This window comes from Euprymna scolopes, chromosome 26, assembly GCF_053919585.1.
Source record: "Euprymna scolopes isolate OS-2025 chromosome 26, ASM5391958v1, whole genome shotgun sequence".
Taxonomy (NCBI): domain Eukaryota; kingdom Metazoa; phylum Mollusca; class Cephalopoda; order Sepiida; family Sepiolidae; genus Euprymna; species Euprymna scolopes.
This window is the reverse complement of record NC_136507.1, coordinates 14,760,177-14,779,302: the sequence shown is the minus strand read 5'-3', so window position 1 is coordinate 14,779,302 and position 19,126 is coordinate 14,760,177. Positions and strand designations below refer to the sequence as shown.

The 19,126-nt window shown below is 37.1% G+C and overlaps 1 pseudogene; it reads right to left on the bottom strand.

The window, feature by feature from the left end:
• Positions 1-7,133: 7,133 nt before the first annotated feature.
• LOC145247796 (histone-lysine N-methyltransferase SETMAR pseudogene) lies at positions 7,134-7,463 on the bottom strand (annotated as a pseudogene).
• Positions 7,464-19,126: the final 11,663 nt, after the last annotated feature.

Sequence of the window (19,126 nt, the reverse complement as noted above, 5' to 3'; positions counted from 1 at the left end):
CTTTTCCTCACAACTTGTCCTGAGCTATGTTCATCTTCCATTCTGACCACTCTGTTGTATCAGTTAAAATAAAAATGAAATGTAATAAGTCCTCAGGCTTACATCTCCATCGTACAGTATATCGATACTCTATGGCTGACTGGGATAGCTTCCGTACATTTATATAAGTTTTACCTCTGCGTTTCATGTTTAAAAAGGACGTATCCACTATAGTATCAAACCTGACGGAATGGTTAATTGTAGGCATAGACTGTATCATACCCTTGAAAAAATCCCAGCAAAAACCTAACAGCCATCCGTGGTTATCTCCGGAATGTGCTGCTGCCATTGCGCACAGAAATCACTTTCTCTATTGCTTCCAACGTAATAGATGTACTGAGACTAAAGCTGCTTTCGGGACTGCCAGGAACCACTGTAAAAGTGTAATGTAGAAGGCAAGAGAGTTGTATGCTCAGTCCATCAAGTCCAAAGTGGCTGAGCAGCGGCTAGGTTCCCACCAGTTTTGGCAAATAGCAAACAGGATCTTGAACAGAAGCGTGTGCTCTATCTCAACTGTCATCAATGGGCCTCAGGTAATCTCATCAGCATCAGACATAGCCAGACACTTTTCTAAGAAATTTGCAGCTAATTCTACCCTATACGACGAAGGCCGCCCCCCACCCACGTAGTTCTTCCTGTATCATTAAATATGCTATGCGACATACAAATATATGTGCTTGATTCCAGTAAAGCAACTGGCCCGACGGCATTCCAATTATAGTACTGAAAAAGCTTCAACTAGAACTAGCTACCATATTTACAAATCTGTTTAAGCGTTATCTTAAGGAGAATTGCTTCCCAACACCCTAGAAAATCTTATCGATATGACATGTATTCAATAATTCAGGTGATCGGTCATTTCCCTCTCAGTACAGATCAATAAGTCTCATGTGCGTCATGAGTGAGTTACTTGAATCTGTGTTAAATAGAGAAGTAGTCAACCACCTCATCAAAAATAACCTTCTTAGTGACATGCAATATGGTCTCCGTTCTGCTAGATCTACAGCAGATGTGCTTACAATTATTTCTCATAGGATTAGCGAATCCCTCGATGGAGGCTTCCTTTCTAGAGTAAATGCTTTTAAAATATTAAAGGTCTTTGATAGGGTATGGCATAAAGGTTTACTTCACAAGATCTCCAGCTACGATATAGTTGGAAATGTCTTTTCAATTATTAAATCATTTTTCTCTGATAGGTTCATAAGATTAGTGGTTGATCGGCTGAATTCAGAAGCTCATAGTATTAATGCTGAAGTTCCTCAAGGGTCCATCCTAGGTCCAACTCTCTCCCTTATCTACATTAATGATCTTCCAAATCACATTCTAAGATTATTCGTAGATATTTATGCTAACGGCGCCACCATCTATGGCAGCACATCAAAGGCCGTTATGACGTCATCGTCTTGAAGGAAGCGATGTTGCTCTCCATTGGGAAGATTGAGACCCCCCTAAACCCTGTGGGAGGCCGGATAAATATGCTGAGATTGTCTGCTGAACGTTAATTGAATCCCGGACAGCGGCGGGTGACCTATCAAAAAGGATGAGCATTGTACTTAAAAAGAGAGACATAAATTTTATTGTTTAAAAAATCCAATAACAGGGAACGTCAGAATGATGTAGAAACGAGATTTGTACTTGTTGGCCCGGAGAACACCTGTTCAGTCTATGGTTTTCTGAATGACAGGATTTGACTCCTTAGGGTCGTGTGAAAAGATTTCATTTTTGGTCCCAGATTTTCAAACTATGGACGATTTGCTGAATTGCACACACGCAAAATGGCTTTGGAAGTGTTGAATTTTGGTTGGTCTGGCAGATTACCCAACCCAACTCTGTTACCCTAATATTTTAGCAAACGCCCAGGTTGTTTTGAGCAGATTGAAGCCAATTTTCGAGAAAGAAAAACCGCTCCTAACACGGCTGAGACCCCCCTCTATCCCGACCGCCATTCAGTGGACGAAGAATAAGATTTTTGTGAGACTTAAAATGTTTTGGTGAACTGACGATGCACATATGTAAAAAAAAAAAAAAAAAAAAACTATAACTTTTGTGAAATTAACTTTTCGTAGATAGAACCCTGAGTGCCCGTCTTTCCGTTCCGGCGTGCATGCAAAGCTTCGCTTTTGCTTTTCAGCAGAAACCAACGCAGAGACGCAGAGAATTTTGTGAAGTCACGAGCCACAGTTTCCAATGAGGTTAGAAGTCAGGTGTCTGACCTGAGCACGGGAGGCTGGCACACCGTAAACGACCAAGTTCTCTCTGATACACTCTCCTCTGATCTTGAGCATGTGGTACAATGGGGAAAAAGTGGCTGGTTACTTTTATTTCATCTAAAACTAAGCTTCTATCTTGATATCATCAACGTTCTGATCACCATATGGCACCAATTTAAGTGAATGGGTCACGTCTTTGGGTTGCTCCATGTTTTGGCAATTTTCTGGGCTTGACCTTTACTCCTGATCTAAAATAGAACACGTACATCAAGTCCGTTGCAAAGGTTGCTGGAAAAATGGTGGAATCCTTATATCGATTTAGTAGATATCTACCTGCTGATGCAATTCTCTACCTATATAAGAGCCAGGCACGTTCAAGGATGGAGTATTGTTGCCACATCTGATCAGAAACTGCAAGAAAGATCTTATCCTGCCTTGACAGGGTTCAAAATAGACTTCGTAGCCTAGTAGGGATGTTCTTTTCTCTTTCCTGCAACCTCTTACTCACAGAAAAGACATTGCGAGCTTGTTCCTGCTTTATCGTTGTTTTCATGGCAAATGCTCGTTTGTGCCCCAATCTATGGTCCCCCTTCGCCAAACATCCATGAAAAACACTCGTCTAGCTGAAAACACCATCAATAATTTCCCCCAACGTTTATTTGTGTCTAAACCTAAACGTAAATTCCACGAAAAAAGCTTCTTAGAACTGCACACTTGTGGAACTGTCTTCTGTTTACCTGGTTTTCAACTGGCTACAAGTCCAATGTAAACAAGTTCTTGATGAGCAGTTCCCCTCAAGTAATCCAATTCACCAAATTCACACTTCTAACGATTACTATGATATTGTCCTTTTGATCACTATACACTCTTTAACCCTTATCCTGGAGTGGCCTCTGTGTCTTGATAAGTGGTGATTCCTCTGTAAAAAAAATGAATGCAAAGACGACTGGGACCGTGGGGAAACATTGCTACCCAAATTCCAATGAAGACGAATGGGCGCTACGAACGAGAAATCAATGGTAGGCAGCTGTTGTGGTAACGAAAATTTATTCACAAAGATTATCGAAAAAAGTGGAGAGTACTGGAAATCTAGGGAGACTTGCTTGCGGTTATTCAGACTTAAGGGAACACCACAAGTTGTTCTAAAAAAAATTCTTTGATGATGGTGTGCGGGGAGGTTTCAACAACTGGGAGCTAGATCACACTAGCAAATATTGCCTGTCCCGGTGTTTTTATACTGGGTAACGATATGGGTCAGACGAACAAAGGTGTATTTTTCCGACCCAATTAATAATCACTACGTAAAAATCTTTTCATCGATTGGTCAGTGCCCACATTACAAAATCATACAATTTTATAACAAGTTTCTCACGTCGAGCCAGTTTCGGCACCTGACTCCAAAGGCCATCACAGCCTTCAGTAAATAAAATACAACCACCCAATACGATTAATCGCCAAACAATTGGTTCGTTAGTGAATAATTATTATTATTATTATTATTATTATTATTATTATTATTATTATTATTATTATTATTATTATTATTATTATTATTATTTGAATGTTATTATCGTTCCCAAATCAGCTCGGTTAAATTTTAGATTGCCCTTGTATTAAACTTGCGGCATCAATCAGCAAAGCCGCCCGAGATTACGATGCTTCCTCCTATATCAATAAACGTTCTGATCAAGTTTTTCTTTAATTATTACTGTTAGGTTCGCTCTTGTCAATGGGTTCGGTTGCATAACATTAAAGATGAGGACAATAGTGCGAATAATGCAATTAATCCAAATTATAAATCCTCATCTCAAAAATTCAAAAATATAATATGTAACTGTTACTGTTAGCAGTTGTGATCCAACGTGTTACGGGTACGTCTGTTATTATATATGCGTGTTATTATATAGCGTTTTTTTACCATTAAACTTCTTCTCTGTATTAAAACTACATTTCTTAGTCGACACTGTCATTGTGCACTCGTTCCAATCATTGCTATTGTCGTTTCTAGAGGTTTCAATCAGCCGTTTATCACTCACAAATTTATAAGTAAAAAAAACAAAAAAAAAACAAGCAATAAATAACAAGAGATATTTATATATTTCATTTTTTTGTTTATATATATATATATATATATATATATATATATATATATATATATATATATATATATATTGTTTACTAAATTTATCTTTTTGGGGTCATTTTCTTATGTGGAATATTGTCATTTCATAAAAGCGTTTCGATTCTTTTTGCGTATTTTTTTCCATCAATATTTTTTATTGTATTTTTTTTTTATTTCGCTTTCATCTTCTAATTATAAAATGCTTATTTCTTTCGCAATATATATATATATATATATATATATATATATATATATATATATATATATATATATATATATCTGAGAAAATAAATACCAAATACACTTTTGTTTTCATTTTGCTTGATTAAAATGCCTTTTTTTATGTGAACTATTTTTCCAGAGACATATTTCGCTTTTTTCATTTAGCTATCTACCAACAATGACTCTGTCAACTTCCCCCTCTTTACGCATACAGACACTTCCTTTCTCCCCCCCCCCACATATATATATACATGTATATCTTAATATATATGCATATATATATGTATATAATATATTTCAATTTTCTTATTATATCGAATTCTAGCTGGGGGTAAGGAATCTCACCGGATACCAGACATTCACCCGCAATCTTATACATTCCAACCGAACGATTTCTAAGAATTTAACTGTCAATTTATGTACGATTGTTTATACTCCCGTGCACCTTGTTCACCGGGTATGATAGATAGTTTTTTAAATTCTTCATCGTGCACTGTTGCTCCTATAATTACTGGGATGCTGGAGATATTCCTTCGTTTCTAGTTTCGGGTTTGTATTCCGGTACACATAGATTCGAAAAAGTTGTCAAAAAACAAATATATAACAAATAAATGTTATCAAATGGAAGATAAGTTACTTTTCTACCTAACGGGATAATTTTCTAGTGTTTTTATTTCATGCAACATGTATAATCAGCTCGAAAAACATAGTGTTTACCGATGTATTGGAAAATTAAAAATGGCGCCCGAGTCTTTCTTTGAGAGGGTAAGTTTGGGAAAAAGGGTTAAAAATAAAAATATGCAAAATGCTGTTAAAAACCCACCGAATATATGTCAGCCTATGTTACGGTAATATATATTGAGCCAGTTTCTAACAGTATTTTGTCTAGTTTTTTTTATTTATAATTTCTGTATCCCAAACTCTCCGTGACAAAGAGAGAGAGAGAGAGAGTCGGGCGCCATTTTTAATTTTCCAATACATCGGTAAACACTGTATGTTTTCGAGCTAAATAAAAGTTTTACATTAAATAAAAACACTGGAAAATTATCCGGTTAGGTAGAAAAGTAACTTATCTTGCCTTTGATAACATTTATTTGTTATATATTTGTTTTTTGACAACTTTTTCGAATCTATGTGTACAGTAATACAACCCCCTTGTTTCTTTTATACCGTACATAAAGTCGTCGGTAATTTATTACCTTTTCCATCTCATCTGTTTGACTCAACATCACTGGAACTCTGACCTCTATTAAGGTTAATTCTTTCTCCTTCTTGTTCCAAACGGCTATAACGGGTTTAATAGTTCGGTTTTCTAGGTACGTAGCTCTAGAAATCGCATGGTTATAATAGATGGTGCCTGACTTATTTACAACTGTTCTAGCTGGTATCTGTTCTCAGGACTTCCTGCTATTCAACTTTTTGCAGATTATCTAGAGGATATATTTACACACTCCTTTGTTTCGCATAGCTGTTCCCTCAGCTGATCCTTACAGCTGGACACACACACACACACACACACACACACACACAATATATATATATATATATATATATATATATATATATATATATCGTCAAAGAATGAAAGTTTATATAGAAACGTTGTTTTAATTTGAATAAAATAAAATACGTATAAGGTGCGCTTGAAAGCCAAATACAACGTAAGATTAGGAAAATAATCAAATATTTTACTTGTTTGAAATTTATCACAAATATATTTCAGAGGTATACTCCATCTTCAGCGTGTTGTTTCTGTTTTTCTTTTCTTCTTCCTTACTATGTTGTAAATTTGGAGAAAGTAGTCTGTAAAGAGCAGCGCGTTGTTTCTAGCGGTTGTATTTTGAAATGTTTGAACTGTACATGGGCAACGCGAGAATAACGTGAAATGATGAGAGTTACTATGGATACGTTGTTTTAATTTGAATAAAATAAAATACGCATCAAGTGCGCTTGAAAGCCAAATACAACGTAATATTAGGAAAATAAACAACCGCTAGAAAATACGCGCGGCGCTTTACGAACTTCTTTCCCCAAAAATACTTCTTTTCTTTATTCATAAATTCGAACAGAACATATGAGATGATATATATATATATATATATATATATATATATATATATATATATTGTTGTGGCTGTTTTTTTAACGATGAATACGGTTAAATAGTGGCTTTGATTTACTAGAGCAGATCTTTTTCCCTCAAATCTTGGTTTAAACGCTTTAATTGTTGACAGTAGATTTGAGCATTGCTCGTTACATTAGGTGGTAACAATGCAAAGTGTATTATTCCTTGTCAATCCCACCATATTTAAAGCAGAACCTTATTCCCATGAAGTTCTCTTTTCGGTTGTGGCTGAGGTCTTTCCCCCTTAACAAACCATTGTCTACGACGCTTAATATTTCGATAAAAGATTCAATTTTCGCCACCGGTCTCAAGTCTATCAAAAAAAAAAATAATGGCGAGAATGGAGATAAGAGCAGATGTCGACTCGGGATTTGAGATTGTTTTCAGACAATTGATGAGGCACACATTTTCCGAGTTAAGGAACTTTTCCAAGTGATTGAAGATGACGATGGACAGTTGTATGGTTTAGACTCAGTTTTATTGATACTTCCGCAACTGATAAAGCAGGATTTTCTTCAAGAGCTGCTTCCAGAAACTTATCATCAAACTCAACTGAACGTTCGGTTCGATCTTCAACTTCAAGAGTAAAATCTCCACTTCTGAATTTCGCAAACCATCTTCTGCATGTTCTTTCATTCACATATTCTTTTCCATTAACTGAGTGAATATTTCTAGCCGTTTCAGTTTCTGAGTTTCCTTTCTGAAACTCATAAAGCAAAATATGCATCAAATGATTCTTAGGCATTTCCAGGGTTTTAATCAAACAAATTAAAATGTTAGCGTTCTGTAAAAAAAATGCAATCAGTTAAAATGCATTTAAACATGTTGCGAGTTTGTCTCTGATGTATCGTTATTTTCATGAAAAGTGTTCGACTGAGCTTCAATCCATGGTCCCCCCTCGCCAAACTTTCACAAGAAACACTCGTCTAGCTGTAAACACTATCAATAATTCCCCAAACTCTTTATCTGTGCCTTGACCTAAACGTAGATTCCATGAACAAAGCTTCTTTCTTAGAACTGCACGCCTGTGGAATTGTCTTCCGTTTTCCTGCTTTCCGGCTGACTACAATATGGTTGTCTTCAAGTCTAACGTAAATAAGTTCTTGATGAGCCGTTCCATATAAGTTATCAAATTTACCAAATTTTCATTACTAATGATTACTATATAGTCCAATTTCTACTGTACACTCTTTAACCCTTATCCTTGAGTGGCCTCTGGGCCTTGATAATGTGGGGATGCCTATGTAAAAAAAAAAAAGAAGATATTTTTAAAGTTTCGTTCAATTTAAAAACAAACGTAAAAATGATAATCAATTAAATAGATTTAATTTCGGACATGTGAGATGCTAATGACCGTAACTCAATCAATGTAGATGTGGTTTGAAAAATGCTATATATAGAAATTACGCATAAAATATAATGTCTCCTTTGACAGAAGTATCCTATCATGGCCTTAATAATATTTCTTGACTAGGAGAGGTGTACACACATATCGCCTTTATATTACTTTGAACACGGGGTGTTGTACCCACAGACAAACACACACACGAACTCTACTACTTATTTATAAAGCGCGATGTAACTACAGATCTTATACAAATAAACGTGAGTAGGTTGATTGTTTTACGGCATATCAACCCTTTTCGGGTTATTTAATGCCGAATCCAGTGATTTTGAAGAAACATTTTTTAATAGAATATATTTGTATTTTTTTTTTGTTTGTTTTTTAAATCGGTTTCTATTTACCCTATAGTTGGGACCCTAAGAGATACTACCACTCCGGGTCAGAGTGGACCTGGTAGCAATGGCAATTAAGGGGCGTCTCCACACTTCCCAAAGCCCGTAAGCGAGTGCCTTACCATCGGATATAGTTTAAGGTCATATCCATGACAAAAGTCTATCCTCTAAATTTCAAAATGTTGATCATCTTAGTATTCCTTTAAGTACGTTAACATGTACGCACCTGTTTCGTAGGGCGATTCGTTCGTGTAATATTATGTCAATTCTTGAATTTATTCCGCCCTTTACTCCTCAGAAGAAAAGACACTTATCAACTTCAGAATAAAAAAAAACGCATAGGTAAGGATTTGAAAATCCGAAAATTGGGAGGGAAGTTGCAATTATTTTTTTCAATTTGTTACGCCATCTTTGAATTTTAATATATATATATATATATATATATATATATATATATATATATTTACATAGGAGTCACCACTTATCAAGGCCTATAGGCCACTCAAGGATAAGGGTTAAAGAGTGTAGAGTAGTCAAAAGGACAATATAGTAATCGATAGTAATGGAAGTTCGATAAATGTGTTAACTTAAGTGGAACGGCCCATCAGAAACTTGTTCACGGTAAACTTGAAGACAACCATATTATAGACAGCTTGAAAGCAGGAAAACGGAAGACAATTCCACAGGCGGGCAGTTCTAAGAAAGAAGTTTTGATCATGGAATCTATGTTTAGGTTTAGGCACAGATATAGAGTACGGAAAATGTTTGATAATGTTTTCAGCTACTCTAGTGTTCCTTGTGAAAGTTTGGCGAGGGGGGACCATAGATTGAAGCTCAGTCGAACACTTTTGATGAAAATAACGATAAAGCAGAGACAAGCTCGCAACATCTCTTCTGTGAGATAGAGGTTGCAGCGAAGAGAAAAGGACATCTCCCACCAGGCCACGAAGTCTATTTTGAACCCTATCAAGGCAGGACAAGTCTTTTCTAGCAGCTCCTGCCCAGATGTGGCAACAGTATTCCATCCTTGGACGTATTTGGCTCTTATATAGATAGAGAATTGCATCAGCAGTGAGATATCTACTGGATCGATAGAAGGATCCCACCATTTTTCCAGCGGCCTTGGCAACAGATTTGATGTATGTATTCCATTTAAGATCAGGAGTAAAGGTCAAGCCCAGAAGCCTGTCAAAACTTGAGGCCTCCCCAAGACGAGAGCCATTCATTTTGATTGATGCCAGATGTGGATCAGAACGTTGATGATGTAAAGAGAGAAGCTTGGTTTTAGATGCATTAAAAGTAACCAGCCACTCCTTTCCCCATTGTACAACGTGATCAAGATCAGAGGAGAGAGAATCAGAGAGAACTTGGTCGTTTACTGTCTTAGATGTGCTACCATAGATGGTAGTGTCGTCAGCAAAAATGTCTACGAATGATGTAAGGATGTGATTTGGAAGATCATTAAGGTAGATCAGGAAAAGAGTTGGGCCCAGGATGGACCCCTGAGGGACTCCAGCATTTATACTGTGAGCTTCTGATTTTTTCCCATCAACTACTACTCTTATGAACCTATCAGAGAGAAATGATTTAATAATTGAGAAGACATATCCAGCTATACCATAGCTGGAGATCTTATGTAATAAACCTTTCATGTCATACCCTATAAAAGGCCTTTGATATGTCAAGAGCAATTGCCCTAGAAAGGTTGCCTCTGTCGAAAGATTCGCTAATCCTATGAGATATAACTGTAAGCACATCTGCTGTAGATCTAGCAGAACGGAAACCATATTGTGTGTCACTAAGAAGGTTATTTTTGCTGAGATGGTTGATTACTTCTCTATTTAACACAGATTCCAGCAACTTACTCATGACGCACAGGAGACTTATTGGCCTGTACTTAGAGGGGGGTGAACGATCACCTGAATTCTTTAATACAGGGCATACTGATGAGATTTTCCAGGGTGATGGGAAGCAATTCTCCTTAAGACAACGTTTAAACAGTTTTGTAAGTATGGGTGCTAGTTCTGGTTGAAGTTTTTTGAGTACTATAATTGGAATACCGTCAGGGCCAATTGCTTTACTGGAATCAAGGTTTTTGATTAGCTTGGCAACATCACATACAGATATTTGTATATCACATAGTGTGTTTTCTGATACAGGAGGAAATATTGGGGGTTGGCGGCCTTGGTCGCAAAGGGTAGAATTAGCTGCAAAGTTCTTGGCAAAGAGTTTGGCTTTGTCTGATGCTGAGGAGATTAACTCAGGTCCATTGATGATAGTTGGGATAGAGCACACGCTTCTGTTCAGGATTCTGTTTGCAATTTGCCAAAACTGGTGGGAAACAAGCCGCTGCTCAGCTACTTTGGACTTGACGGACTGAGCATACAACTCTCTTGCGTTCTTTATTACTTTCTTACAATGGTTGCTGGCAGTCCTGAAAGTGGCTTTAGTTTCCATACATCTATTACGTTGGAAGCAGTGGAAAAAAAAAGGTGATTTCTGTGCGCAATAGCAGCAGCACATTCTGGAGAAAACCATGGCTGGCTGTTAGGTTTTTGCTGGAACTCTTTCGAGAGTATGAAATTGTCTATACCTACAATTAACCATTCTGTAAGGTCTGATACTATAGACGACACATCCTTTTTAAACATGGAACGCAGAGGAAGATCCGATATAAATGTACGGAAACTATCCCAGTCAGCCATAGTGTATCGATATACTGTACGATGGAGAGGTACGTTTGAGGACTTATTACATTTCATTTTTATCTTAATTGATACAACTGAGTGGTCGGAAGATCCAAGAGGAGACAGAACGGAAACTGAACATAGTTCAGGGCAAGTTGTGAGAAAAAGGTCTAGGAGACTTGCATACTGGCCGTCATTGTCGGGCACACGGGTGGGTTCGTGAACAATCTGAGTGAGGTCATAAGCAATGGAGAAATCATGACAGAATCTCCCCTCATCATCGGTCTTGTTTGAATGGGTCAACCATTCCACATTGTGAACATTGAAGTCTCCACATACGTGAATGTTAGCTGGAGGATATGCTGATAGAACTTGGTAAATTTTCTCAGATATGCTTTTAAAGATAGTAACTCCGCTGTTATGGGGGAGATAGAGAGTAAATATAAATGCCGTAGTGTGAGCTAGTGCTACTCGGAAGCACATATAGGGTAAGTTAGGATCTTCTCTGGAGATGTCCCTACCACATGGAAAGCCACCTTTTATATAGACACATATTCCATGCCCATGGCGATCTTGGGGGTCAGATTTGGAAGTTAGGTTAGAGTATCCTTTAATTACGAACTCATTTAGGGAAATAGTATGTCCAATTCCAGTTTCGCTTAAAAATAAAAGGTCTGGTTTAGTCTCCTGTAATTGGGCTTCAACCTCTGGAAGGTTAGAACGTAGACCCCTGATGTTGGAGAAGGAGACATGGTAGTGGGGGGTCTACGTTGGAAGTTTCAGATCCGGGTTTAATCGTGTATTTTTTATTGAAACTTGTCATGATGGAATTTTGGAGTTTGTGGACTAGGTCGTCGGACTTGCTTAGAGCAGCAAAGAGAGAAAAGTAACGAATATATATATATTTTTTTTTGTAGAACATGATAAGGTAAAGCCGTAACAATTACCCACTAGTATGGCATCGAGAGGCCCCACCAGAGACTATTGCATGGTCCAGAATCCATTCACCAAATGGCAATACAGCAGCCCCAGTACTTTGCGCCTGCTGATAGGACAGCCTTCCTAGTGGTTAATCCAAGGTTCGGGTCCCTGACTATCAGGCGGATAACGTCAGCCCAGATAAAACCTCCAGCACCCTTACTAGTGACATGGCTGCAAGGATAGACATAGAACAGAAAATTTCCGCCATCTCTGTCGACTGTTCACGCAAAATACTGCCAACCTAAAATACAGCTTTTTCTTCTCCCTTTTTCAGAAAAATCACTCATTAAAAAAATGAGGACTGAGTGACAAATAAAGAGAAGCGAGAGTAACGGAAGCTGCCGAAAAGGCTTCCACAAAACGTTCTCTACTCTCCTTAAAAAAAAATCTATTAAGTATTGTACTTAATAAAAGTCAAACTGGCGTGTTTTTTAAAGGGAACGTATGGTGATAGATTCACCTCTCACGAATTAACAATGAATACAATTTCATAATCTGTTCATGCAATCATGGTAGATATAATAAACATTTATGACGAGAAAACGCTATCATTAAATAACTATATATATGGGGGTACGTGTGTGCGTATACATACATATGTCCATTAACCATTCAAATATAATACAATAATAGATTTATTTGTCTTTTGTTTTTCATCCATAAAAAAATCATCGTTTTAACGTTTCTTCTGAATTGTTTTAAAGATAAAACTGTAGTATCTATTCTTTCATCTTAGCAATATCATATTACATATTAAGGATCATATGTCAGTAGCGATTAACTAGCATGAATTTTGATAAGGATCACAGTAACTGCATGGTAACCCTGATCGTTAAAACCGTATCGTTTCCAGAGTTCAATAAAAGATGGATGACCAGTCAGGGGGGGGCAACTCAAACGGTAGACAAAAAACAATGCAAATGATGAAAATGACATCGCGTTTTCGAAAGAGAGAAAACAAAGTTTTTCTGCGAGTTCTTTCACGGGAAGCCATGCGAATGAGACACTTCCATAATGTAGAACGATCTAGGTGTATAACACAAATATTTGCCTGTCTTCGTAATTCATTTCAGAAGTTAGAAGGTTAAAAAGGAAATAATTATTAGTTATTTTTTCTCTCCTAAATCCATTCTACTCCATTAAAACCTTCAAGAAGCCTAGCGAATGTCTTCCTTGTGTCTTTTCAGGAAGAAAAGTTTCATTTTTCATAGTTAAAAAGACAAAACAATCAGGGGCATTCATACATTGTGGCGAAAAGAAACAGCAACGATTAAGAGAATAAAAAGACTCGACTTATTTATAAAGAGTTTTATTTTGTTTGTTCATTGTTCAATGATGTAAACATCACAATCAGACGTTTTATTATCAGCAGAAAATATTGAGTATATATATATATATATATATATATATATATATATATATATATATATATATATATATATATATATACTACCGTGAGGGCGGTTCATCTGTGCTCGGCTGTGCCCGGCCGTAGAATACGCTTAAATATGATATTTGTAATCGTACAGATTTCGTATATATTATTATAGAGTCGTGATTTCAAAAGCAAAAAAAAAAAAAGTATTTACGTACCCTCAGCTTGAATCGAAACGGAAGCATCCAAAGCTGGTGACGTTACCACTGTAGTAACGTGACATGCATATGAACTGCTTAAAAATTAAAAATAAACTAAGATGAATGTACAAAATGTATAACATTTTATTTTCAATTTTGACCCATTTTTGACCCCTTAAAAACCATTTTAACTGGCTAAAGACCCATGAAAGAAAGGTCCGTAAAAAATCGAATTATTTGAGGCTCTTAGCGCCGCTTTGCGACTTTTAGTTTCGAGGATATAGAGTTTTGAAAATATGGAAACAGACATATAGCCTTTATGTATATATATATATATATATATATATATATATATATATATATATATATATATATATATATTCTTCGTGAGTTTTGGTTTCGGTTTCGATTCAAACTGATGCACTGAAGTTATATGGACATATTTCTTATTTTAGAAATCACAACTTTATAATGTACACTACTAAAAAAAATTGACTCTATAATAATAAATACGAAATCTGCATGAATTAAAATATAATATTTAAGCGTATTTTACGATCGGTCTACGCCAGGCCTCCCTGCTTGCTTAGATAAATACTTCTACAATTTGAACCAAAGACCCAGACTAATATCAGGGTATCTCCATTTACGCTGAACACCCAAAGAATGCCAACATCAATATATGACATGTGAAGGAATCTGCTGTGGAATTTACACGGGTCCCACTAGTTCATGTAAGTACGTGAATAGAAATAGTTTCGACATTTAGATATAAATTTATTTATCTTTTAAATAAAATTGCACATCAATGATGATAAAGAAGAAATGCAATTCGCATTAGCGATTATGTGTGAGAGTAAGAGAGAGAGAGATAGAAAGAAGAAAGAGAGAGAGAGGGGGAGGGTAACCACCTCTCCACTGTAAAATCATGCTTAATAATTATTTAAAGAAAAATGTTTACATAATTTATTGGCGGCTTTTATTAAATAACTGTAATTAATTACTACTTATACCGACAAAAAGATTGCGCATATATAGGAAAAAGCAGGATAATAAAATGCCAAATGAATGATTCCAAATATCAATATATTATTTTTAAAAAAAAGTTACTAACATTTGGCATTCCATTTATTCTCTTACTCTGTACTATACTTACCTTATTTATTATGATTTAATTATTTCTGGACTATTATCCTCATCTTCATAGTTGTTATTTCACGATGTTTCGGTCAGTTATTCCTCTCGCCTTCATCAGATGGTTAACCGTGAGAGGAATGTCGAATCTCCAACTGCATTCACAGCAATTACTGCCTTCCATAGTTGTTGTCGTCTCACCACGGTTGGCCAACTAATCCTATGGCCAACTTTGGGTGAGATTGAAACCACTATCTTCAGATATCCTCAATGCTCACCTGGAACCGTAGATTATCCGCATCTCTAACCACTACGCCACGGGAAACGAGGATAATAGTCCGTAAATAATTAAATAAGATAGAATTATACAAATCACTCGTCTCAAAAGAATTCCAAATTAATTCAATAATATACCTACCTTATTTTAAAAAGTTGTTGCAGTGTAAATTTTAAATAAAAGTTACCCGTTTTGATGGCTATTATTAGAGTGATATGTTAAAAAAATCGATCGCATTAATCTATTTAATGTTAAGTCTATTCTTTATTTTACCCTTTCCTTCTTTGAAATGGTCCTGGATATGACCTTAAACTATATCCAGTGGTGAGGCCCTAGCTTGCGGGCTTTGGCGAGTGTGGAGCCACCCTTTAATTGCCATTGCTCCCAGGTCCACTCTTACCCGGAGTGGTAGTACCTGTTAGGGTCCCAACTATGGGTTAAATAGAAACCAACTTGAAAACAACAAATATATTCTATGTTAATTTTATTTTTTATTTCGGACTACTAGTCTCATCTTTATTAGTTGTGTTTGTTTGTTTTTATTAGTTCACAACGTTTCGGCCAACTTCCTCTGGCCTTCGTCAGGTGGTAACAATTAACATAAAAACGTGGTAAAAATTAACATAATTAACATAAAAACGCTCATCTCTAAATAAAAAATTCCAATTAAGGAATAATATATATATATACCAATCGGTACGGACCCGACTATGGAAGATCAGATAATGAATAAATGTGGATTTATAAGATCAAAGAATCCAACCTTGATCGCCCTTCGGGGCCCGTGGCGCAGTTGATAGAGACGTTGAATCTCTACGGTTCCAGATGAGCATTGTCTGAAGATAGCGGTTTCAATCCCACCCAAAGCGTGCCAGAGGTAATTGGTCAAAAATGTGGTGAGACGACGACAACTACGGATGGCAGTGATGGCTGAGAATGCAGTTAGGAGATTCGAAGTTCCTATCCGTCGCGGTTACCACCTGACGAAGGCCAGAGGAAGTTGGCCGAAACGTTGTGAACTAATAAAAACAAACAAACACAACTAATAAAGATGAGACTAGTAGTCCGAAATAAAAAATAAAATTAACATAAAAATGCTCATCTCTAAATAAAAAATTCCAATTAAGGAATAATATATATATATACCAATCGGTACGGACCCGACTATGGAAGATCAGATAATGAATAAATGTGGATTTATAAGATCAAAGAATCCAACCTTGATCGCCCTTCGGGGCCCGTGGCGCAGTTGATAGAGACGTTGAATCTCTACGGTTCCAGATGAGCATTGTCTGAAGATAGCGGTTTCAATCCCACCCAAAGCGTGCCAGAGGTAATTGGTCAAAAATGTGGTGAGACGACGACAACTACGGATGGCAGTGATGGCTGAGAATGCAGTTAGGAGATTCGAAGTTCCTATCCGTCGCGGTTACCACCTGACGAAGGCCAGAGGAAGTTGGCCGAAACGTTGTGAACTAATAAAAACAAACAAACACAACTAATAAAGATGAGACTAGTAGTCCGAAATAAAAAATAAAATTAACATAAAAATGCTCATCTCTAAATAAAAAATTCCAATTAAGGAATAATATATATATATACCAATCGGTACGGACCCGACTATGGAAGATCAGATAATGAATAAATGTGGATTTATAAGATCAAAGAATCCAACCTTGATCGCCCTTCGGGGCCCGTGGCGCAGTTGATAGAGACGTTGAATCTCTACGGTTCCAGATGAGCATTGTCTGAAGATAGCGGTTTCAATCCCACCCAAAGCGTGCCAGAGGTAATTGGTCAAAAATGTGGTGAGACGACGACAACTACGGATGGCAGTGATGGCTGAGAATGCAGTTAGGAGATTCGAAGTTCCTATCCGTCGCGGTTACCACCTGACGAAGGCCAGAGGAAGTTGGCCGAAACGTTGTGAACTAATAAAAACAAACAAACACAACTAATAAAGATGAGACTAGTAGTCCGAAATAAAAAATAAAATTAACATAAAAATGCTCATCTCTAAATAAAAAATTCCAATTAAGGAATAATATATATATATACCAATCGGTACGGACCCGACTATGGAAGATCAGATAATGAATAAATGTGGATTTATAAGATCAAAGAATCCAACCTTGATCGCCCTTCGGGGCCCGTGGCGCAGTTGATAGAGACGTTGAATCTCTACGGTTCCAGATGAGCATTGTCTGAAGATAGCGGTTTCAATCCCACCCAAAGCGTGCCAGAGGTAATTGGTCAAAAATGTGGTGAGACGACGACAACTACGGATGGCAGTGATGGCTGAGAATGCAGTTAGGAGATTCGAAGTTCCTATCCGTCGCGGTTACCACCTGACGAAGGCCAGAGGAAGTTGGCCGAAACGTTGTGAACTAATAAAAACAAACAAACACAACTAATAAAGATGAGACTAGTAGTCCGAAATAAAAAATAAAATTAACATAAAAATGCTCATCTCTAAATAAAAAATTCCAATTAAGGAATAATATATATATATATATACCAATCGGTACGGACCCGACTATGGAAGATCAGATAATGAATAAATGTGGATTTATAAGATCAAAGAATCCAACCTTGATCGCCCTTCGGGGCCCGTGGCGCAGTTGATAGAGACGTTGAATCTCTACGGTTCCAGATGAGCATTGTCTGAAGATAGCGGTTTCAATCCCACCCAAAGCGTGCCAGAGGTAATTGGTCAAAAATGTGGTGAGACGACGACAACTACGGATGGCAGTGATGGCTGAGAATGCAGTTAGGAGATTCGAAGTTCCTATCCGTCGCGGTTACCACCTGACGAAGGCCAGAGGAAGTTGGCCGAAACGTTGTGAACTAATAAAAACAAACAAACACAACTAATAAAGATGAGACTAGTAGTCCGAAATAAAAAATAAAATTAACATAAAAATGCTCATCTCTAAATAAAAAATTCCAATTAAGGAATAATATATATATATACCAATCGGTACGGACCCGACTATGGAAGATCAGATAATGAATAAATGTGGATTTATAAGATCAAAGAATCCAACCTTGATCGCCCTTCGGGGCCCGTGGCGCAGTTGATAGAGACGTTGAATCTCTACGGTTCCAGATGAGCATTGTCTGAAGATAGCGGTTTCAATCCCACCCAAAGCGTGCCAGAGGTAATTGGTCAAAAATGTGGTGAGACGACGACAACTACGGATGGCAGTGATGGCTGAGAATGCAGTTAGGAGATTCGAAGTTCCTATCCGTCGCGGTTACCACCTGACGAAGGCCAGAGGAAGTTGGCCGAAACGTTGTGAACTAATAAAAACAAACAAACACAACTAATAAAGATGAGACTAGTAGTCCGAAATAAAAAATAAAATTAACATAAAAATGCTCATCTCTAAATAAAAAATTCCAATTAAGGAATAATATATATATATACCAATCGGTACGGACCCGACTATGGAAGATCAGATAATGAATAAATGTGGATTTATAAGATCAAAGAATCCAACCTTGATCGCCCTTCGGGGCCCGTGGCGCAGTTGATAGAGACGTTGAATCTCTACGGTTCCAGATGAGCATTGTCTGAAGATAGCGGTTTCAATCCCACCCAAAGCGTGCCAGAGGTAATTGGTCAAAAATGTGGTGAGACGACGACAACTACGGATGGCAGTGATGGCTGAGAATGCAGTTAGGAGATTCGAAGTTCCTATCCGTCGCGGTTACCACCTGACGAAGGCCAGAGGAAGTTGGCCGAAACGTTGTGAACTAATAAAAACAAACAAACACAACTAATAAAGATGAGACTAGTAGTCCGAAATAAAAAATAAAATTAACATAAAAATGCTCATCTCTAAATAAAAAATTCCAATTAAGGAATAATATATATATATACCAATCGGTACGGACCCGACTATGGAAGATCAGATAATGAATAAATGTGGATTTATAAGATCAAAGAATCCAACCTTGATCGCCCTTCGGGGCCCGTGGCGCAGTTGATAGAGACGTTGAATCTCTACGGTT